The sequence below is a fragment of the Micropterus salmoides genome, unplaced genomic scaffold, assembly GCF_014851395.1.
Source record: "Micropterus salmoides isolate LMB-PRFRI ecotype aquatic unplaced genomic scaffold, ASM1485139v1 Ms_hic_scaffold_1, whole genome shotgun sequence".
Taxonomy (NCBI): domain Eukaryota; kingdom Metazoa; phylum Chordata; class Actinopteri; order Centrarchiformes; family Centrarchidae; genus Micropterus; species Micropterus salmoides.
This window is the reverse complement of record NW_024040040.1, coordinates 63,847,227-63,870,588: the sequence shown is the minus strand read 5'-3', so window position 1 is coordinate 63,870,588 and position 23,362 is coordinate 63,847,227. Positions and strand designations below refer to the sequence as shown.

The 23,362-nt window shown below is 38.6% G+C and overlaps 1 protein-coding gene and 1 long non-coding RNA gene across 3 annotated transcripts in view; both read right to left on the bottom strand.

The window, feature by feature from the left end:
* Positions 1-23,362, bottom strand: part of LOC119890656 — a 41,907-nt gene that overhangs the window by 6,906 nt on the left and 11,639 nt on the right. The window lies entirely within an intron of this gene.
* Positions 18,197-19,262, bottom strand: LOC119899222. Of its 2 annotated transcripts, XR_005443752.1 has the most exons (3): positions 19,029-19,258; positions 18,666-18,943; positions 18,197-18,574 (listed from the first exon to the last, which is right to left on the bottom strand). It is a non-coding gene; the product is annotated as an uncharacterized LOC119899222 (long non-coding RNA). The 2 variants fall into 2 exon arrangements; XR_005443751.1 differs by having other exon boundaries at positions 18,197-18,943; positions 19,029-19,262.

The window sequence follows — 23,362 nt, the reverse complement described above, 5'->3', positions numbered from 1 at the left end:
CTTTGTGTGACAAACTTACCATCAGTAAAGAACTAAAGAATAAGATGAAATAATTACAGTAAAATAGTATAACAGTGAGTTTAAATTACCTTCAACAGCATGCAGCAAAATAAGAGTTAATATAAGAGAGTTCCAAAATTAAACTTTGTAAAATCTTTGCTATGCTTTGCTTTGTCTTACAAACTTGCCATCATTATCACACCAAAGCTGTAGCCTAGTATTTAACTTGTGAGTCTTAAAACTTTAATCCTTCTAGAGTCTGTGTCTCTTCTTCTCTGTCCTCTCTCTTTCTGGTGTAGCATAGGCTGTGGGGTGAATTGAGGAATGTGCTCCACCCCCGCACCTCCTTCCATCCCTCCCCTCCCTCTGTTTTCTCAATGAGCCACATCAAGTTGTGTGTTGTAACGGTCATTAGCATCTTCAGGTAATCTTGTAGACCAGTTATGGAATAGAGTTATCTATAACCCCAGACTCCGGTTGTTAAAACGGTCTGGGTTTATCAGACAGAGTTTGTTTTCAAAACAGGAACCTATTTTTATCAGCCGCAGACAAGAGTTTGGAACTACAGACTATATAACAATCTGGTTGTACCAGAAGTAACGGTCCACAGCCCATCACCAGTTATTTCCCACATGTTGTCACATACAAAATAAGAGGGTGGGCAGAGTTCCCGTGAGCCAATGATAAGAGACTAGGAGGGGTTACCATAGGCCAATGATGGGAGTCTGAAAATAAAACGAGAACATTGTCTTCAATTGCCAAGAGGGCACTTGGATCCTTGAGCAGTATCTACCTACCAAAGAGGGGACCTCTATGCGGTTAATTTTTTTCAGCTAATGAGTGTTTGTATCTGTTAAAGACTTCTTGTTTCTTTCAAAATGGACATTTTAACATCATTGTTAGTAATATTTAAACATTTCTCTGTGATACAAAAATATTCAGGGCCACTTTTTTGAGAATTTACAGTTTTACCTGTTATTCAGAAATAACTTGGATGCATGCACAAATATCAAAGATTGCAGTATTAGCAGCAAAAGGTACTTTATCCAGGGTTCAATTATATAAAATGTCTTATTACACTAGTGCAGTCATTTAAACTTTCTCTTCAGGTTTGTCTGTGGTGGTTGTTCATTTTTATGACCTTTGTGGAATGGTGAAGTAGGCCTTTTTAAAGGGCCTTCATCTTTATCTTATTTTGTATTTGCTCTTCATAATTATAAATTAGGACTAAAATGCTCAGCAGCATGATCCTATTTTTTTTTTTTTGTAAGTAATCACTAAAACAGGTTTATCAACTTTTACTAAACCTTTGGAATAATTCTGTCCCCAAATATTGTGAAATGAAATTGACCAGTTATAGACAAGATTTCTATCAATTTTGCAATGTACTTGTTTCTTCATCTAAATTTTATAGGATTGCACTTTATTTATTGACTGCATTACAGAAACGTCCATTGTTGGCTGGCATGTAATGACACGGAGTTCCCTCTTAGTTCCTTCTTAGCTAGCATGGAGCGACACTCCAGCATGGATGAATAAAAGAATGGGATATTTCTATTAAGAGAATATTGTAATCTAAACTAAATATTTAAGTTTTAGTTACACTTACAAAATAAGGACAATTCTTATGTAGCAATAAACCCAAAACTACAAGTGTTAACAGCGTCCAAATAACTCTAAATGTAGTCTTTCAGTAACATATAGACAATGTCCCTCATTCTAAACTAAAGCCTTACTCATAACTAAGTCACTAGTCATGCTAACAGGCCTCCTCTTTCCCTTTAGTAAAAAAAGCTAGAATTATAAAAAATATATAGTTTACAACTTCATCAACTGGAAACTTCAAGAGCTAAAGTTTGATCCTTCTACTGAGAACCAGCTGCCTTTTGCTAATTAGGGTTTATTAGACTATTACAGAGGTCATGAAATCCAGAACCCTTCCTTGGGGATGAAGTATTCAAATGCTAGTTAACTACTTTGTTGACATAACAGGACAGTAGTTTTCTGTTGAAAATAAAACAGAAGGTTATAAATCTCCTATAGGTAAAAGAATAAAAATCAGCTTCTTTATTTTGGCTCAACCGTGATCTGCGCTAATAACACTTATTGCACGTTCCAAAGCTCAACAGGAACCAGCAGCTTCAACAACAAAAGTCTGTAACAATATCTATCATATTGCTTTTTATTTTTATGTAATGCCCAGATTTACCACGGGGCCAGAACAGGATGTTCAGCAGTCTTACACTGTTTCATTGCAGGTCTTGCATTCAACCATAGTGGCTAGTTTGCCCTTGACAATAAGGTTTTAGTAAAAAGTCACTGCTGCGACCTCTTTTTTGAGACCATGCTGTTTCTATTATTTTTCTAGTGTCCCCCTCCATAGCATTTTTCAGAGACACTACAAAAGAGGAAAACAGATTGCCATTGATAACCCAAACTCTGGGGTTAACTCGTAATTTTCATTACATTTGTTATGTAGTAAATCTACAACTTCAAAGCAATTTAGTGATCCCTACCATGTAGTGATCAAATGCCAATGCTCTCTCTCTCCCCCATATTTAAAATGTGTAAACTAATACCGCAAAACTCATCAGGATCAATCTTCTATGTGTAAGTTAACATGTTGCAAATTTTACCCTTGCTACTAAGAGTTAGTACAGGACACGCAACATTAGTCCTCATTTTCCGAGCTGCTTTCTGAGCTGCTTTTGTCAAGCTTTGTGAGACATGAAAACATTATTTCACCCCACAATGTTTCTACATCACTGAAAAGAGCATGTGAAAATCTAGTTCTGGGGAGAAGTCTGTTTTTGCTTGTGATAAGCTAGCCCAAATCGCACCATCAAAACTTCTAGTTTCACATTTAAAAAATCCTGCCCCCGCCTTCATACTATTTACTGTTTTGTGAAGCACATGCAGGAAGGATTGAATTACAATCAGCAGTGGTTTTACATGTCAACATTAGGTTATTGCACAGCAGAACACAAAGAAGCCCCCTGCTGTGAAGAAGCATTTTGAGTAACAGAATTACATATCATGATAAATACATTAGTATGTACCACTGGTTGTTGTGGCTCTAAAAACTGAGTTGATGGCTCACTATGACTCTGAACTGATAGTAAAACACATACTTTTGTATTTGTATTGTGTATTTACCATGGGGTTCATGCCCTTCCCTTCTCATGTTCGCCTGTTTGTCCCTCTCGTCTGTGTTCTTGTTACACGGTGCAAAAGAAAAAATCTTATCCATTTTAACCAAAACAATACATATGTATAAATATTTACAACTTTACTACAAGTGTTATGTCAGTTACAGGATATTATAAATCTAAAACTTCAAAGCAATGTTAATTACATTTTCATTAGCTTCAGAGTTTTCTACAGCAACTGGCCAGGAGGTGTATTAAGTCATCTGGAAAGGGACATCATGAAAGTGATGGCAATTTCTAGTGAAGTTATATGTAATGGGCACTTATCTGACCAAATAGCAGTCTAAAGTGAAAAGGGCAAATGCTTGAGTGACAAAAACAAAGCAGGAGAGCAAGAGTCAGAGAGACCAAACTGACATAGGTTTATATGGGGACAAGCAGCTGTACTGTCCCACAAAATACTAATGAAGACACTAATTTTAAATTTAAAGTTTGGTGATGTTGACACTGACTAGCATTAAAATAGCTTTAAAAGCGGCTTGCTAGTTAAACATTTCTATTGGGGCATACCTGTAGAGATGTGCCTTCCAGAGCGGTTTTAATATATTGGGGTGGAAAATAAAAACATGTATTAAGAATATATTTAACATAATAATTTAATAGAATTATGGTCGCTTTGCTTAGCCTACATGCAATGAATCAATCGCCTGACTCTCTCCATCCCTGCAGAATGTACAGGCTAGTATACCACAATATAGTTGATCATGTGTTATACGCTAATTCCAACGTTTCTTTTCTTGATTCCTTGATTTCTTGGTTCTTAAAAAAAGCTTAAAAAGGTCTTAGTGAGTACATAACTTTGAGAATAATTCCGCAATGACTTACGAGCCTACCTAACTATTAACATGTTTAAGCTTAAATACAGATTTTTGCTGTTGAAAGTAAATAACAAAACTCATTGTATCACGCATAATCTATACTGATAATCATTTAGATGCTTAATTTGGTTGTTTGTTTTGAAGCATGTGCAATTCATCGGTTGGGTTGATCTTTCACTTCACTTTAATTGAGGTGCAAATTGATGTTTGTGTGTCTCTTTGTTATTTATCAAGAAAATTTGTACTAAAACTTTGCAAAGAGGTACAAACATAAGTTTCTAAATGGGAGACTGTATAGTTTTTACATGGAAGCCAATTTGACTTTTTATATGGATGTATGCGTTTAAAGTAATTCAGATTGTTTCGGAAGAAAATGGTTGCTGCAAACTTGTTGGATTGCAACCTGCAAGACTTAAGATAGTTGAATAGACTGCTGAAAGTGTTAAATATTTGTCTAGATACTGTTTGGTCCACACTGTCTTTGGTGTGCATTTTGGTGCCATCCATGTTGAGTTCAATGTTCATGTGCACTAGAGTAGCTCTAAGTTCTTCACCAAATTAGAAGTGTAATTTGCTAATGAAAATGTAATTTCATAATCAATACTGTTGTCAGCACAACGGTCAACTTGAGGAGGGCTCCTCAGCAGTACCAGCCTTGGAAAATGTGCCAGATGAAGTGAACCCTTTTCCCCTCTTACGTGGCGTGGTGTGAGATGTAAAGGTGAGTATTTTAATAAATAAATGTTGCATTCATGAATGCTTGACTTTAAACACAATAAGTAATAGTCTTTTATCTTCTGTTAGAATGCTATTTCAGTGAAGGTGGTAGTTAAGTGTTTTAATTTAACTTTTTTAAATCTTTGGTTCACCAATATACAGTCTATTGGAACTTGATACGTGCAAAACAGCAAATATTATATTACAGAGGGTAAAAACTTCCTTGTGGTGTTAATTAATTGTGATTCTTCATATGCATCACTTTACAAATTTCTACAATAATCCTCAAGGGTGGGTTCACACCTAAAGGTCCGGTTCCTGAATCAAACCACTAAAAGGGAAATGAAAACAATTGAATGCACTGCAACAGTCTAGATTAGAAATACCTTTAGGTGTGAACCCACCCTTGAGGATTATTGTATATAAGACAAAGCACTAGCAAAGATTTTACAAAGTTTAATTTTGGAACTCACTCTTATTTTGCTGCATGCTGTTGAAGGTAATTTAAAATGCTGTTTAATTTTAACTCACTGTTATACTATTTTACTGTAATTATTTCAATTTATTCTTTAGTTCTTTAATGATGGTAAGTTTGTCACACAAAGCTTTAGCAAAGATTTTACAAAGTTTAATTTTGGAACTCACTATTTGGAACACACTTATTTTGCTGCATGCTGTTGAAGGTAATTTATAATGCTGTTTAATTTTTACTCACCGTTATACCATTTTACTGCTTTACTGTCATTATTTCAATTTATTCTTCACTTGTTTAATAATAAAGACTGACTTGATTCCAAATCAATGAAGAAACCTCCTACTGATCCTTTGCTGGCCCCGGAGATTCCTCCTTTACTTATAACTCACTGCTATACTTTTTTAATGATAAATTTATTGCCATAAACACCTACTAGTTAATTCATTCAAGTTTTATTACTTAATAAAGTCTTTAAATCAATGAAAAACCTCCTCCAATTATCAGTCAAAAACACACAATGGAAGGATGTACGCACCCCTCTTATCAGTTACATACAGACATCCGGTATGGGGGGTGGACCGGAAATAGCTGTCAAAAATGAGTTTGATGGAATGTCATGTATAATTCTCTCTACCACAAATCAAGCCAGAAAACTTGGTGTAGTCATGGACTCAGACCTAAATTTAAGGAGCCACATTAAGACAGTTACAAAGTCAGCCTACTATCACCTGAAGAATATATCAAGGATTAAAGGACTTGTGTCTCAGCAAGACCTGGAAAAACTTATCCATGCATTAATCTTCAGTCGACTCGACTACTGTAACGGTGTCTTTACAGGGCTCCCTAAGAAATCCATCAGACAGCTGCAGCTGATTCAGAATGTAGCTGCTCGAGTCCTCACTAAGACCAAAAAAGTGGATCACATCACTCCAGTTCTGAGGTCTTTACATTGGCTTCCTGTGTGTCAAATAATTGATTTTAAAATCCTGCTGTTAGTTTATAAAGCACTAAATGGTTTAGGGCCAAAATACATTTCTGATCTTCTGCTTTGTTATGAACCATCCAGACCTCTCAGGTTGTCTTGGACAGGTCTGCTTTCTGTCCCCAGAGTCAAAACTAAACAAGGAGAAGCAGCGTTCAGTTATTATGCTCCATATATCTGGAACAAACTCCCAGATAACTGCAGGTCTGCTGAAACTGTCAGTTCTTTTAAATTAAGACTTAAGACTTTTCTTTTTACCACTGCCTTTAACTAGTAGATTGATAACTTACACTGCACTGTAACTTTTACTGTCCTGTTTTCTTTTTCTTTGTTTTTAGATATTAACACTATTTAAAAAGCTTAGAGTGCTCTTTTGTTTCTACCATCTCACACGGCTAATCCTCAGTTAACAGAGCCAAGTAGAATTACAAAAATTAGAGTCCCTGTTTTGTCTGCTGTTAACTTGTTGACAGGGCCCGCTGTCAACCGCTTTTACCAGAATTTGTAGCGTGGACAATCTGGATTTACAGTGACGACTGTATCTAAAGAAGGGTTAGAGTCCCTAAGTGTTAAATGGTTAGAGTCCCCTTAGGGTTAGAGTCCCTAAGTAACTAAAGGGGGGACAGAGTGAGAGATGGGGAATCAAAGGAGTAAAATAAGCAAAGGTGGGAGACCTGCCTGTTTTTATTTTCTATTTAACTTTTAAACTTTTTTTTTATATTTCCCTGTTGCTTTTATGTTTTATGTAAAGCACTTTGAATTACCTTGTTGCTGAAATGTGCTATACAAATAAACTTGCCTTGCCTTCAAATCATTCACTTTTACATGAGGATATTGTCGTGTAAAAATTCAAGACTTGGACCAGATAAGAAAGCTTGAACTCTTACCAACATTTTTATTATCAACAAAAACAGACACCAATTTGACCACAAAAGTTCCACCGGAGTGTGTCAGAGATCGGTGCAAAATAGAGTCCCATTCTGTTACCAGAACAGAGACCCGAAGTCGACATGAAAACCATGTAACGACTGACTTTCACCTCCTTTTGGACCTCCTTGTATAGCTCTGATTCTTGGCTTCATATGATCTCTTGGCTCTCTTTCTTACTGCACCTGGGTCTGGGAAATTCCCTGACTGCCTCCTCTCTGTGTCCTTTGCATGCACTCCGCTTGATCATGCCATTTCAACCATAACCTGACTTTTATGGAATAAACTGGTGTTGTTTGTGCGCCGTGCTAGAAACAGGACATTCTTACTGTGATGGACTATATTGATGTATATTTTGTAATACAATTTCCACAAAATCTGCTTCTACATTTTCCTTTGCAAGTGTTTTTGATGCTGTGTTGCTGTCTCACTGTGCTCCCCCCTCTGCTCCCAAAGCACAAGTGCCTGCTCACACACACACACTCACACACATGTGCTACTGCTGAGCCTGGGCAGTTAGATACAGAAAGGAGCTATAGAGTTTTAACACTGTGATCCTAACTTTACACTATAAAATAATAATTTAAATGATGAAAATGTAGACCACCATTGCTCTAGTAATTAATGATAACAATTTAGGCTATAATGCTCCAAAATAATTCACAACACTCCCTCCTCTGAGGCTGTAAAGCCTCACACTTTATACACCAACACTGTGACCACTGAAAATAGGCGGCCTATTGTATTTGCAGATCTGAAACCTATTCCTCAGACTTGTATACCTTCAAGAAAATACCCAAATTAGTGTTTACACGTTGTGAAATAACCAATAATCATGCGGTGGGCTGTTTCTGTTGCTAACACATTAGAGCAAGTTACAATGACAAGGATTTCCATTACTCCTCTCTCCTTATTACCCTTTAAATGAGTTTCCCTTTAAATGAGCTTAACATATTAAACTACCTATACGTGCTATAATATAGTGAGATATATCTTGTAAATGGTTTACACTCGTGAAACAAATAATATCTTATGCAGTGAGCTGTTCTTTTCTTATATACTTTAGCAAACTAACAATTATAACAACACCTAATGTGTTGAAAGGCACACATCATATATCAAAACAATCACAGGGTGCATAGTGAACTTTCTGTGTAACAATACAGTAACCAGACATAACTGTGTTTCAACAATCAATCATGTGACAGAATGGTGCAAAATGTCCGATAAACATGTATGATGTCCATTTTGAAAGTTGCCTGTTGTACTGTGGAACTCTTTTTGGCACTACAGGTTTCTTGGGGAACAGACTGGGTACCAATTTGAGGGCACTTTGTAGTACAATTTGTAGTTTCAGTCTCGTTCTTCCCTTTGCTGGTTCACTTGGACTCATAGCTGGTAATAGTCAAAGTCGTCTCTGTGGCGGTGCAGGTCGCGCTTGATCTTGCCTGCTGCTGCGTCTGCCTAACGAGGCCTCACAGCGGAGAGTGGCCTCCTCTGGTCTTTGACTGGCTGCGAAGGATTATTAAACTGTATCTTACTATTACCAATAAGTGTTTACCCTTTAATTTCATCTGCTGTGGGCCTCCCAGGACAGCCATTGCACTCACTGCGAGCAAACACTTACTCTCTGGAAACTTTGGAATTTGGAAGGCTTTGACACCTCGAAACAATTTATTGAAAAAACTCAGGAAGCTCCCCTTCTTTTTTATATCAAGGAGCTATTCAACTGAAAAACAAATAACTAACTTCAGTGACTGAATCCATACATGAGAAACTTAAAACTATTCAAATATCAAATAAATTTCCTCACATCCAAAACAAAATTGATGGCTCTAAATCCCTTCTCTAACTTAAATCCTTCACAGATAACACCTCACATTGCTGCCTATCAATCTGTACTACAGATGTCATCATTTTTCTAGTTTTGTTCCGACCAAAAAGTGTCTTCAGCCTGTTATTCTGAACTAAATTCCCTTTATTATCATAATACTTTATTAGGCTGTTTCAACTACACTTTTCTTTACTGTATCCAGCAGTCATTGCCGTTCTTTTACTAATCTGCTTACTGTCAGGCTGTTATTGGTTCAAAAAAATTCCATAACTTCTGTTACTATTAATTCATGAGTAACTTGCTATAACGTACTGTTGTTACATTATAAAGGTGCAACAGATCACAAAACTCTCATATAACTTTTGGTTTAGGGCTGAACTGCTCTCTTTTTCTCTCTCAGCCTGCTGTCCTCCCCCACATGGACACACTCACTCTCACACAGACACAGCTGCACCTCAGCTCCTTCTCTGTGCCTCTCCCATGCTGCTCTCTCTGCTAACGTGAGCAAACTCCTTTTTTTCTCATCCAGTCTTCATTATTCGGGCGTGGACTGCCACTTCAGAAGTTAATTTTGCACATAGCTATATCACAATTCAATCTGAGACTGCATCGAAGTCGTCTTTCACACTATACTATTCCACATTAACTATTTCATCAATATATATTCATTTATCTATTTTCTTTATAACTCCTTCCATCAACTTCTTATACTTTTTATATCGCCATATCAACTCTATTCATCTATTATCCTTAACCTTTATATTAGTTTAATATTAGATCAGTTATTCAACTATCATTATTTTATCCTTTTTATCTAATGGTCTTAAACATGAGGCTTCAAGACTCAAACTCTTAGTATTATTATTTTAGGCCTTAGCACTCGCAGCTATCGACTATATTTTCAGCAATATTTACATGCAATTACGTTTCACTAATACTCTGACTCCTGCCGGTCCCTACCTCGGACAACAATATAAAACGCAAAGGAACCAGAGATGAACACGTGGCAGCAGGACATCATACAGAGGGTGCAGTGAAGGAACAGCGATGTACTGAAACTGTGTATTTACTGAACAGGATAAAAAAGCGGAACATTAAATATTAGAGGGGTGTGATAGGCTACATGAAAAAAGGAGTCTCCCTTTGCTGAGTTGCTTTCCTGTCTGTGGTCGGCTGCTGCAGAGTGTGAATGGAAATTGTAGAGAAATGCAGAACAGTGAGGTGTGGACAGCTACTGTGGTATGTAAATATAAAAAAACACTTATTATTGGAGAGAGTAATAGTACCTTGGTGAAAGTAATATCAACTTTGGTTGATTTAAAGGCAAAATTTAAAGTTATACCTGTGTTCAAGATACATATGGATCAAATACATTTTAAAGTCAACACAAATAAATACAATTCAGTTTGTGAACTTGTCAAAACAAGATATCTGAATTTGCAACATCAGTGATCTTTGACATATTCAAGAATATCAGGAATACTTTATTATGCTATATTATAATAAATTTGATTAAACACTCCCCTAATTGTATTGTTTGCTTCTTCTGTAAAAACAAATGTACAGACTGAAGTCTTGAGTTCATTTCCAGGCAGCAGCACACCCAGCTTGGTCGGTGTTTGTAAGTGGGGAAGTAGGGAAATATCTGGCTCGTTAGCAGCTAGCCATTAGCTATGGTCACCAGCTAGTCATTTAGTACTAGGCAGGTAGTGTACAGGGTGTTTTTAGAGCCTTTTCACTGAAATCAGCTGTAGATGATGGAAACAAGGCTGCTGAGACCATGATAGTGAAACAAAACAGATCTGTAAAGCTGAGGGAAACTGCAGATTCTTTAACTTTAAGTTTTGTTATTCACCTTTCAACTCCTACGGTAATTCATTTCCTTTGACATAAAAGACATGACACTGACTCACACTCTCTGTTGGACGTCTTGTAAAGAGTTCAATTTAAAGAAAGAGAACTGAATGTCTGGTGTTGCAGGGGTCGCACCACATTGTATAACCTTACACATCAAATCATATTATATCAAAAAAACCCACTTTCCTCTGATTTTCTGAAGTGTGCTAACACAATATAAAGATGTCCAGTACCTTGTACAGAGAGAAGGAAGACAACAAATCCACTCGCTGCTGCTGTTAAACTCATAGCTGCTCCTCACGTCTGTTAAATCAGCAGGTAGATCAGATACATGAGAAGTCCTGTATGTCAGTTAGTCACTAAAAACATTTGTAATGAAAAAGGGAGGACGCTGTCTTTGAAGACAGTCTGTCTCTGTGCTTGGTACACTTGTGTTAAAACAGACATTGAGGTGTTAAAAGCCGCCCTGACTTTCTTCCTCTTTACATCATTAATATGCATTGTTGCAAGAAGACGATTCTTACTTTTCCTGAGAAGACAGTTTGAGGGGTGAAAAATTTACATAACATGTTTTAATCACTCCTCTTTTTTAACTTTATACAACAACCCAGGTGCAGTTTCTTTACAGCCCCAAGACACACAGTATGATGATAATTCAATTGTGTAAACTGAAAGTGAAACTCTTGTTTATCTATTTTTTTTACCATTGTGTTAAGAGAGCTAAGCTGTACATTGTTAATAGCTACTGTTGTCTGACAGCTGAGGACTGTAGGTTTTTCCCATTTTTCAGTTTGCGCATCCATGATTCCTTACCTTGCCTCCTGTCATAGGGTACATTTCATCACTCTTAACTACATCCATGTTTCCCTCATTTATGGGTGCTTCTCAAGTCTCTTAATTGCATCCATATTTCTCTCACTTGCGTCTTATCCTTGCAGCTCGCTCCCTCCCACCTTAGATGCATGGAGAGACACGAGGTAAGCGTAATCTTTTCCCCCGCCAGCTTTCTGACAACTCTGATTGGTTTGTTCTCGTTGCCTCTTTTGATTAGGTTGGTTAAAGTTTAGGTTAGGGTGGAGTAAGGTTTAATATTAATGTTTTCATTTTTGGCAATTTACACAATTAGTACTACGAACAAATTCTCAGTTAACGACTTGGCAGTGGCGTGCCAAGCTTCGCCATGACACAGGAAGTTGTTGTAACTTCACTGTACAAGCTAAGATCTGTATCCCGCCCTGAACACATGTACATGCCAACATTCACGCATGGTCATAGCGCCACCTGCTGGCAACAGGAAATTACCTTTAACAAAGCAGCCCCTGCTGCACGTTTTACCTACATGTATGAAATTTCTGTGGCACATGTATCATGTCCAGGCGTACTAAAAAGCCTCCTGGAGCGATGCTCTAAACCCAACAGGAAATTTTGGTTTTAATGGAAATTTTTTGCGATTTACACATGCCGTACTTTAACAAACTCCTCCTAGGGATTTAGTCCGACCGATTTCAGATTTGTGCTGCGCAGTCTAAACCCATTGACGATTAAGAGTTGTGCAAACGATGAGTTTCCGTGGAACGGTGTGCCCGTGGCGTGGTGTCCAAAATCGATGAGACGCCATGAAACAGGAAGTTATTGTAACTTCAGACTACAGTACATACTCACATCTGCACCAAATTTGGAATACATTATAAGAGTCCCGCCCTGAACACATCCATATGCCAATATTCACTCAAAGTCATAGCGACATCTGCTGGCAACAGGAAATTACACATTTTATGCTGTAATGTACTACTCCTAGCAGGTTGGACATATCCATTTCAAAACCGTCCCAGGAAACCCTTAACACATTGATTAGGCCATGTTGCAAACTTGTGAGCTTTCAATTAATGGTTTTCTCAATTAACACGGCTGCCTCACACCCCGACACGCTTCAAGTGCGAGGGCCCGTCCAACGCTTGTAGCTTTAATATTTCTGATGGAACTGGTATTTTAATTCATGTGACTTTATTTCTGTTTGTTTATTTATAGATTGGTTTAGGGGAGAGGGGAAGCCTCCAGATCCTTAGGCCCGTTGTGGGCTGGTCTGCAGGGCTTCCCTTTCTTTTGTTTGTTTTGGTCAGTCCATCAGACGTGTTATTTTGAGTTAAATTTTTACTTCTTTCATGGTTATTTGATAAACTTGTGTTTCTTTGGTACAACTCTTTGACTCTTGATTATGTTTGACGACCTTTGTAACAAGCTTTGGTGGGGGTGGGGGCAGATGTACATGACCACCTGCTGGTCATAATGTAAGTCTTCCTCTTGCCACCAAAACAGCACTGACCAGTGGAGGCATTGACTCCACTGGTTGTGGCCGTCCATGACCCTGTATCCGACTCACAGCTTTTCCTTCCTTGGACCACTTCTGATAAGTACTGACCTCTACAGAACGTCTTGGAGAGTCTGACCTAATCGTCTAGACGTCACAATTTGGCCCTTGTCAAAGTCGCTCAGATCCTTACACTGCCAATTTTTCCTGCTTTTAGCACATCAACTATGAGGACACAATGTTCACCTGCTGCCTGATTTATCCCACCCACTGACAGGTCATAGTAACAAGATAATCAGTGTTATTCATATCACCTGTGAGTGGTCATACTGTTATGGCTGATCTGTGAAGATTTGAACCTGTTTTTGGGCTGAGGTGCACTTTATAACCAAATAAATGGCCCTCTGCAGGAGTGAGAGGAAACTGAAATGATGATCAAACTGCAAAGTTGTTGTGGAAGCTGGCTGTTTATTTCAATCAGCCACTGCAACACATTGAAAATGATACAACTAGCAAAGTGTGACAGAGCTGGGCTTCTGTTTGATTTCAGTGTGTGTAAATATAGACTTTACATGCTGTGAAATAATTAGCTTCAGGTGAAAATAAAGCTTACATTTTACTTAAATCTTTTGCCACATGCTGCTGCTAATGTAAACCAAAATTGGAGTTGAAGGTAAATGTATCCACTTCCCATCATCCACCACAGGCCCTCATTCTACACTGGACTAAAATGCTGGCGTGGACGGAGATCATATTCATTTTAAAATGCACAGTGGTTGCGGGCCTTAGATTCCTCAGGTCTGTTGGCTCTGAGGGGGATTAGCTTAGGTTTAAGATTTATAAATGTCTGTTATGCAAACAACAGGACAATCTTATCAACAACAGTTTACTGGACCATCATGTTTAATACTTCTGTCCAGGTTTTTCATAGAGGACGGTGTGTCGGTCATGCAGGTGCTTTGCTCTTTCGTTAGTAGCGTCACTTTCATATGAGCTTGCTTGTATGCTTTGCCAGCATCCAATCACAAGTGACGAGTACTAGTCAATCACAACACAGTAGGGCGGGACTTGTCAAGAGAAAAAAGCACAATTCAAACTAAGCAAATGAGAGGAGCAGCATATATAATGTGACTGTTAATATAGATTTTTTTTAAAAATTCTCTTGCATACACAGAGACTACGATCCCAATACTCAGTGTTTTGGATAAAAAAAAGCTCTCATCAGTTTGTTTTGTTGGACAAATTAACATCTACATGAAGAAAAAAATAAGGAGAATATGTGTTGCACTGATATCCGTAGAGTTTGTACGCAGCGAGTTGTACTTAGAGGTCACATAGGTCAAATACAAAAACAGAGTTTGATCTCAAATCACCAGAGCAGGAAGTGATTGTTTGTTCTCACAGCAGCAGTGAAAGCCTTTGGTTTGTCTCTGAAAGTATAAATAGACTGTATATATATAAATAGACGGGATTAGTGAAAATTCTGAGTATGTTAAACCTGAGATGAGGGAAACTCTGTGGTGCCTGGTATGCCTGCAAGACAGCCATCGTGTGCAGGTGTGCGACATCCCCAGGCATGAGACGCACATCCCATGGGTATCACCTTCCGTGATGAAGCGCTGACAGGGAAAGACACACTGTCGGAATCGCTTCGACATGATCTGCTTCGTCTCGACTTCAGGTAGGATGCTGGAGCTTCCAAACATAGCCAGAGTGCCTGCTGAATAGAAAGAAGCTAATGTGTCCTGTGTGCCGACGTGCTTATATACCCCTCCGGTTACGCCATCACACACTACCGTTCTAGGAACACCAATAGGATTGGAGTAGATTCATTCATAGTTCAGCCCTGCCACACCCAGAGGCGTTCCCATAGTGTCGTCACAGACGCAGTTTGAGTTCCCTCGAAGGGGAACTCCTGTGTTCACAGGATAAATTGAAAAACCCTCAGTTTCTCTCTAACTCCTCCCCTCCTGTGGAGCCTGAGGTGGCTGTCTGAATGTTTTATTTCCTCAATCATTCTGTTGATATCAAAGCGCATATCTGAACGCATTTACATCTTCCAAAAAAACTTAAAAATCCCGGTTAGATAGGCTATTAGTTTTTTACCCAAACATAATCTTGAACATGATCGCTTTTATGATCAATCTGTCATCGATGTAAGGACAGATCCTCAGCACAGAATAAAATCTATGTCCATCTTTAGGTATAACGCTGCAACTCTGTGGACAGTTGCACTGAAAACACTTACTGTGGATAACATTAATAAAATACGAAGTGAGCAAGATTTTATTAATGTAAAATAGACGACTAAAACTTTAACCTATAGACGCACTTTCCACTGCAAAAAATAATTAGGCTAATAGGCTAACCTGCTGGGTGTGACTGTGACTTTACAATCAAAGGTTCATGAGTAAACTGCGTCTCATATTTGATCTATAGCCTACCTATTTTCTTAATCAGGTAGCTGATTGCCACCAGCATTTAGTTCAGTTAGTTAGTTCGGGTTACAGCTTAATAAACAGCCTTCTTATTTAAAATCGAATGTAATGGGCTGTAGCACTTTATACGCTGTATAGTAATAATGTTAACGCATTGATTCTTCTTCCACTCCTGCGTATTAGAGCCAATCATGGTCCGCGTTGGCACGCATTCATATTTCTAGCTTCCCACGATTAAAATGGAGGATCTGCCTTTATTTACCCGTTGCCATGGTGAATCATAGTATCGGAGCTCCATTGATGATGGCTTTTTTTCATCCTTATGCACGCGCGTCCATCAGCCTCAACATACTCAGAGTTGATTGAACTTATTCTGATCAGCTGTGCTCAGGGATAAGCTCAGAGTTTGTTAAGCCTGCTTTCTGAAACAGGGCCCTGTAGTTCTCTAGCCCTTCCCCCTCCTGCCTTGCAGCTCCAATTGGTGATTGGCAGCAGCTGCCCCTGATTTCCCAATCAGTACCTGGAGGATAAGAGAACAAGGAGAGAGCAGCAATGGGACTCTGTGGCTGGTCTTGTGGTGCCAGTCTGTGTGGCTGCTGACCAGTGGGTCAGATGGCAACTTGGCGGGTGAGTGCGTGGACTGAACGTCTTCTGGAGGCGATGTCATGGCAGCATATGTTAGAATTCCTGTATAAATATATGCTGATGGCCTACAGTTAATTATAAAATGAATCATTAAAGCATTAGAGCTGTTTCATGCTTATTCAGTTTCCATTATTAACTGTAGGGTATTTGTTATAGGCTATTGCCTTTATTTGGTTATTTTATTGGCAACAATTTATTTTAAATGCATATTTCTGCATAATGATTTGGATTATTTTGATCATGCTAATGCGTTACTAATCAATGCAATCCTAAAGGAGTTATAACATACTATGTTTGCACATTGTTGTTGTACAAGACGGCAAACAGTGAAGCTCTTCATTTTCCATCGGGATGCTACACTACTGGAAAAATATGTAATTAAATCACTTATGAAAATGTTTGATTACATCTGAATGTTTTCTGTAAAAAGCTCAGCTATATGTGAATAATCATTTTGTTGCTTTGCGTGTTTTTTTATGTGGAGATGTCTTCCATTTCCAGCTACAGTTGTTTCGTAAAGTTTGATGCTGTTGTGATGCTTTTGATTGTTGTCATGTTTTAATTTGCAGCGCCACCCCTTTGCCTTGCACTGTCATTTTAAAATGGTTAACATTTGAAAACAAAACATTTATGGTAACATCAAATATGGGGAAAATATATATTATCCCAGTTAACAATTGAAGAATGGAAGGCTTGAACTTGAAGTTCAAGTTGTCTATTATATCTATAATGCAAAAATGTAGCATCATGTCATGGCCTACTGGCTAGTCAATTAAGTTCCAAATATTACCAGTTATATTTTTGAAGTTTTAGCCATAGTCTATTAACAAATACATGTAAAAACACACTCAGTGTAATATTTAAATAGGTAAACCCCACAATTAATTTGAGTTTTTGCAGCCTAATAAAAGACAAGTTTCTGGAAAGAAACGCTATTGCAGATTCCATCCACTAGAAGGAGCCATCGCCTTTGTAATGTGCAACAAATACACTAGAATATAAGCAGAAGTTTTGAACTAACTTGAAGTGCTGTAGTTAGTTTTTTCTGATTGCTTAAGCACATTTTTTGTAACTATTGGCTATTTTTGCAAAACTCTACACACAAATAAGAAAACCTTTCACCCAATTATCAAAACATTGTAGTTCTCTTGCAAAAGCGAACACAGTTAGATTAACTCTTCACACCTTAGTAAAAATGGTGTTTTCGTATCAAACAGTAAACACAAGCCATCATCTACTAAGCACACAATGTGCCAACTACACACTGATGGTATGAATACAAAACACATCTGGCGTTTGCTTTCTCTGTGCACAGATGTCAATTGAGGTCATACTTTTGTCATAGTGTCATGTAAACATACAAGGATCCAAACTTCATGTATTTGTTACGGGGTGTGGTGTGTGGACAGAGAGGACCCAAATGCTGCACTCAGGAGGTTTATTGAGGGACGTACAGGCACGGGGAACCAAGGAGACAGGGGGCCAGGGAGCCGGGGAACACAGGGGCCGAGGAAGCGAGGAGAGGTGGGGGGAACAGGGAGGACGCCGTGAGGGGAGTCCGGAGAGGAGTGGGCCAGTGGACGAGCCCAGCCGAACGGAGGACGAGGGTGAGTGTACCTGGGAGGGAGACAGAGAGACAAGGTTAGGGAAGACAACGACAAGGCACAGGGTAAGTGTGAAAAAACAAGAAACATGGAAGCTTGAACACGGAAGTGGCACCAGGTATGGAGCAACGACGATCAAACGAGGATGGTGTGGAGAACCGGGGTTGAAATACAGGCTGGGATGAGGTTGATTACTGGCAGGTGTGGCAGGATGACGAGGTGGATGATGAGTTGCAGGTGCAGGTAGTTGGCTGGGCTCAGGAGCAGAGGGAGAGAGAGCACACGGGGGAGAAAACACAGAGAGGCGGGCAGAGAACAGGAAACCAAGGAAAAAAGCAGAAAAACTGATAAAAAGTAGAAAAAACCAGGACACTCACCGTCAGCCGGGCTGCCACCACAACAGTATTGGTGTTTATTCACACTCATCAAAACCAAGACAAAGTCAGAACACTAAATTGTAATTTCACAAAAGAAAATTGCTATATATGCGATATCCTCCAGTCCAAGGCACCGGGGAAAATATCTCCTTGAATGCCGTATCCAGGCCTGACATGATACCTGGTCAGTATCTCCACATGCCTCCTCCATTGCCTGTAAAAGGGCTACCTGTTGATGAGGATGACGGTCGTACACTTTCCAGCGCCAGGCAGAGAAGAACTCCTCGATGGGATTTAAGAATGGAGAGTATGGAGGGAGGTTGAGTGCCATGAAGAATGGGTGGTCTGTAAACCAGTTGCGGACCAAAGCAGCCCTATGGAAACTAACATTGTCCCATATGATGACATATCAGGCCCATGCGTAGCACTACAGTATGCACTTCCAAATTCAGAACCAATGACACTATAGCTTACCTGCACATAGTCATATCGCAGCTGCTTTACACGTTCTGTGTTTCTCTCGAAAGGAACTAAATTTGCTTCATTCTTATTCTGTGGCGCGCAAGTACACGACTTAGTGCAGAAATGCTTACACTGTGTATAGTTGAAAGATGGTGTCATTATCAATTATGTGCTGCTGTATTTCGCGCAGTCTTATTGCATTATTGGCAATCACCATGTTCACTATATGGGTCTCTTGCTCTGGAGTGAACATTCTTCCTCTGCCCCCAACATGTGGACATCTAGCAATTCTGTAAAGTAACAATTTCAGTATTTTTGCATGTATGGTACTGTTGTGTTTCTCATTAGAGTATGGCAGTGCTACAAAGTACTTACCGATTCTCATTTCGAAATGTCCTAATGATGCTTGCCACAGTGTAGCGGCTCAAATTAGGCTGAACCCGTTGGCCAGCTTCCCTCAGGGTCATCCCATGGTTGATGACATGGTCCACTATTGTAGCTCTGATGTCATCAGTTATTCTATTTCTTACTCTTCTTACCCTTCCTCTTTCCCCTCCTCGTCCTCTTCTTGCTCCTCCTTGTCCTCTTCCTCTAACTTCCTCTAACCCTCTCGCTTCTTCAACTCCACGTCCTCTTCCTCTTCCTCCAGCTTCTTCAACTCCACGTCCTCTTCCTCCAACTTCTTCACCTCCACGTCCTCTTCCTCCAACTTCTTCACCTCCACGTCCTCTGATTCTCACTCTTCTCACTCTTACTGCTCCTTCCATTGTACTCCACACAGACAGCTTACCTGTGGCTTATTTATAGTGCTTAGGCTGATTGCAAAGTGAACTAATTATCTAAAACAGTTTTCACATGTGAAAGTGTGCCAGACAGTTGGCAAAATAGTGTTAATAATAGCAGTGAGTTGTGTTTAAAGTTCTGCAAAAAGAGTGTTGTGCAGTGAATTGCGCCTACAGTTTTGCAAAGTGTGTGTTACAAAATTGTAAACTGAGTGCAAAGCAGTGTTTGTGCTTTTAGTTTTGCAAACTCAGTGAGTGGTTTTGCTATACATATTAATAGTTTCAGAAATTGTGCTACAAGAATCACGATTAGCGCTTAAGCATTCAGAAAAAACTGTAAATGGCACAAACTTTTAATTTGCAGATTATATTGACTATTAACTGAACAAAACCTAATACAACCTTGTTCATAACATTTTGACAGCGTAGGAATTTGTTGTGAATTTTACAGGCTTGTCTTGTCAGAATAGGCCTTGTGCTGCGTGTTTAATCATCATCATGTGGGCATGGCGGTATGTTTGGTTTGTGAGATTGAGTGTGATGTAGTTTTAGTGTATAAACAAGTTCAAAGCAGACCAACGGAAACAGTGATAGCTGCCATTAACTTGGCAAGTTATCTCTACACTTTCCTTGAAGCATCTAGTTTCAGAGACCTTGAACTTTGGCTGAACAATTGCTGCAACTGATGTTCATGAAGTTTTTGTATATGCAAATGTATACTTATTTGTCTATGCTATTGCAAAGGTATTAGCAACATTTTTGAGGTTGTACATAATGATGTGTCCACCAGGGCAAAAGCAACATCCACAATTTCTTTTGCCAGCAACTCTCGCTTGCTTCCAACTTCCTCTGAAGGCCAATGTTCACTCCTTTTGTAGCCTGATGAGCCTTTTGTAGAAATTTGATGATTATTTTACTTTATAGGAGAGAGGTTAAAATTAGATACAACAGTTTTGCCTCATGGACTTCATTGAACACTGGTCAAACTCATTCAAAGATCCTTTTTATTTCACAACCGTAAACGTTTTGTGATTTGGAGGGGAAATATATTGAACATATTTTTCACGCTTCCTTTTGGTTTGAATTACAAAGGACATCATACTAACAAAGCTAAAGTACTGTAAAGTACAAACGTTCTTTTCATTTCAGAAGCTACAGATATGAGAAATGTTCAGTTTAATCAGATTGGAATAAAAACTCCATGTGTAAAGGCTCAAAATGAAACTTCAAAATACATTTGATTTACATCCATTTACAACAGGTATTTTTTTTTTTTTTTTTAATGTTACCAAGTAGTCACTCATCAAGCCAAACAAGGAGTGCGAGAAAGAAAAAGTATTTCCTTACTTCTTACTTACTATTTTTTTTACATGCAAGACGAAGTAAACATGAGAAATGTTTACTTACTAAGTTTTCAAAGCAGATAAATATATACAGCAATACAGACAGCCAATAATGAGCTGAGATGACAAAGCAAAAAAAATACAAATTCAGAGTGGGCATATGAATATTGTATAATATATATAGCAATGTCCTGAAAAGATGGAAGTTTATTATTAGGTACACTGAGATAAAATTAATGCAGTTTAACAACAGTCCTGTAATAATTATTGTTTTAGAGAAGTGTCTAATATTTAATCTACCTGTCCTTCATTACTATAATTGAGGTATAAATGAAATACTTTTGCCTTAATTCTGCATTCTTGGCCCAGTCTGTCCTGAGGAAAAATGAAATGGGGCCACCTGCTGAGTAAAGGAACATAGAAAGTCCATGCATAAATACAGACCACAGATCCATGTTGTCATCACACTCAGTGCGTCTACAAACTCTGCTGTAGAGTGTAGATACATCCTCCACAGATGCTTGACGCCTTGTTCTGTGAAGGAATCAATAATTAAAGGATTTTAAAGAAAAATTGTAAAATACTTACAACATGAACCTAAAACCTAAAAACATGAAAAAGGACAAATGCAAAAGAAAAAAATGAGGACTATATGACACTTTCAAACTTAATGTGTTTTTTTTTAAAATTTTTATTGAAGAGCAACAAAGATTCTCCTGTGTGAAGAGCTGCTCACCCTGCGGCGCTGTTGAAGTTAATGGCTCCAAATCCCTCATCTTCATTTCTGAGGGGCTAAGCTGGGCTGTATTTGGAGTAGAGAGCCTTTTCCTGGTTCTTAGCCAATCGTATAGTTGTATCCCGAGTCTCCAGCCACATAGACAAACAAAAGTGTAACTTCTAGATCCTAGTTATACTTACTGTGATCCTGAGGCTTGATATCAGTCTGGTTTTGGGTTGCAATACTTACTGCTTACCAGCAGAGCTCAATAGTAATGATAATTTACTTAACACCATTATTATTTACAAGATGTTGTACACAGAGCCCCCCCTGTGTTCAGTTAAGTTGTGAACCCTGTGCCAGAAGTATGGCTGGATAAACACTGCTTAATTCATTAGTAAAAGTTTTTCCAAGTCTGTCTTAAAACAGTCTTATGTTTTTATACGTGCCACATTTACACTAAAACAGGTTTTGCTTTCTGAAATGATTCCATCTGAGCAGCCATTAAAAATTCAATTTGATGTGCTTTCAATCTAAGTGATCTGGACAAAATCTGCAGTCCTTATGCTAAATGTATTCAGAGGTTTATCTGAAGCTAATATGAGAGCAAAATTCATACTGAGATTGTAGCGGAGGTTTACCAAAATATCTAAAACAGATTGGGCGGCAGACAAGAGAATAACCTTAATCCTAACCTGTCACTTAAAAACGTTCAGTTAGTAGGATATTAGATAGCCAGATCGCTAGCTACCCTTGCTACAAACATACTTATACCAATAAGAGAAACACCAAACACTAATTCAATTACTCCAAATAAAGCTTATATTCAAATCAAACAATAATCCACCATTTGGTTAGTACTCAAACACAAAATCTTTTCATTTTCCATTAAAGCAACAAAGAACCATTAAAAATATAACATTCATACACAAAATTAAATGCCCACAATTCATATACTAAAGAAACAGACTTCAGATAATCCTCCACCTTGATGAGGCAACACAGTCTCACTCCCTACTCGTCAAATGTCTGACGCATGGTCAAGGCCCTTTGTCGTCGCTTTTTAAAGACTTGGGTAGCCCTTTTGCATCAATTATTGACGTTTAGGGATCCACAGTCAAGTTAGCAACGCTTAGCAACAATAAATATGCAATATCCGGTTACACTTTCAAGATAAAACGTAACGTTTCGATACATTGCCATAATTAAAGTCGTGAAACGTTGCAGTTTCGTTAGGTTTAGGCACAGAAAGTACTTGGTTGGGTTTAGGCAACAAAACTACTTGGTTAAGGTTAGGAAAAGATCATGGTTTGGGTTAAAATAGCTATGTATGTCAATTAAGACTTAAGTTAACTAACGTTAATGTCAATTTACCTCACTTGCCTAAATAAAAACATTTAATGTTTTGTTTCGCACGGGACACAAACCCTGTTCTCCTGCTTCAAGGTCCGGGTTCTGGCCCTCTATCCACCCCAATCACCTCCTTACTTCGTCTTTTCTCTTAAATATCATACTTGCCTTTACCATCAAAAACTGACACAACAGGGCTTCCCTCAATACGTCAAACTATGACGTCAAAGGGATCCCTAGTGCGTCACAAACTGACGATTATGGCTCTTGACCAAGCGTCCATATGTGACGACTTGGGAGTGAGACCGGGTTGGATGAGGAGGTGTGTTCAGGGGGAATCAGGCTGTTAAGTCCATTCAACTCAAAAGGTAGCAGTTCAGACTAGTTCAACTGAGTTCTGTTGTAAGAGGTATGAGTGTGTAGATGTGTGTGGGTGTAGTTCAGTTACATGAAGGGCAGAAGGTAAAGCCCTGCCTAAAGCTGGGGCAGGAGGATAGAGTAGCCTGGAGTTAGACT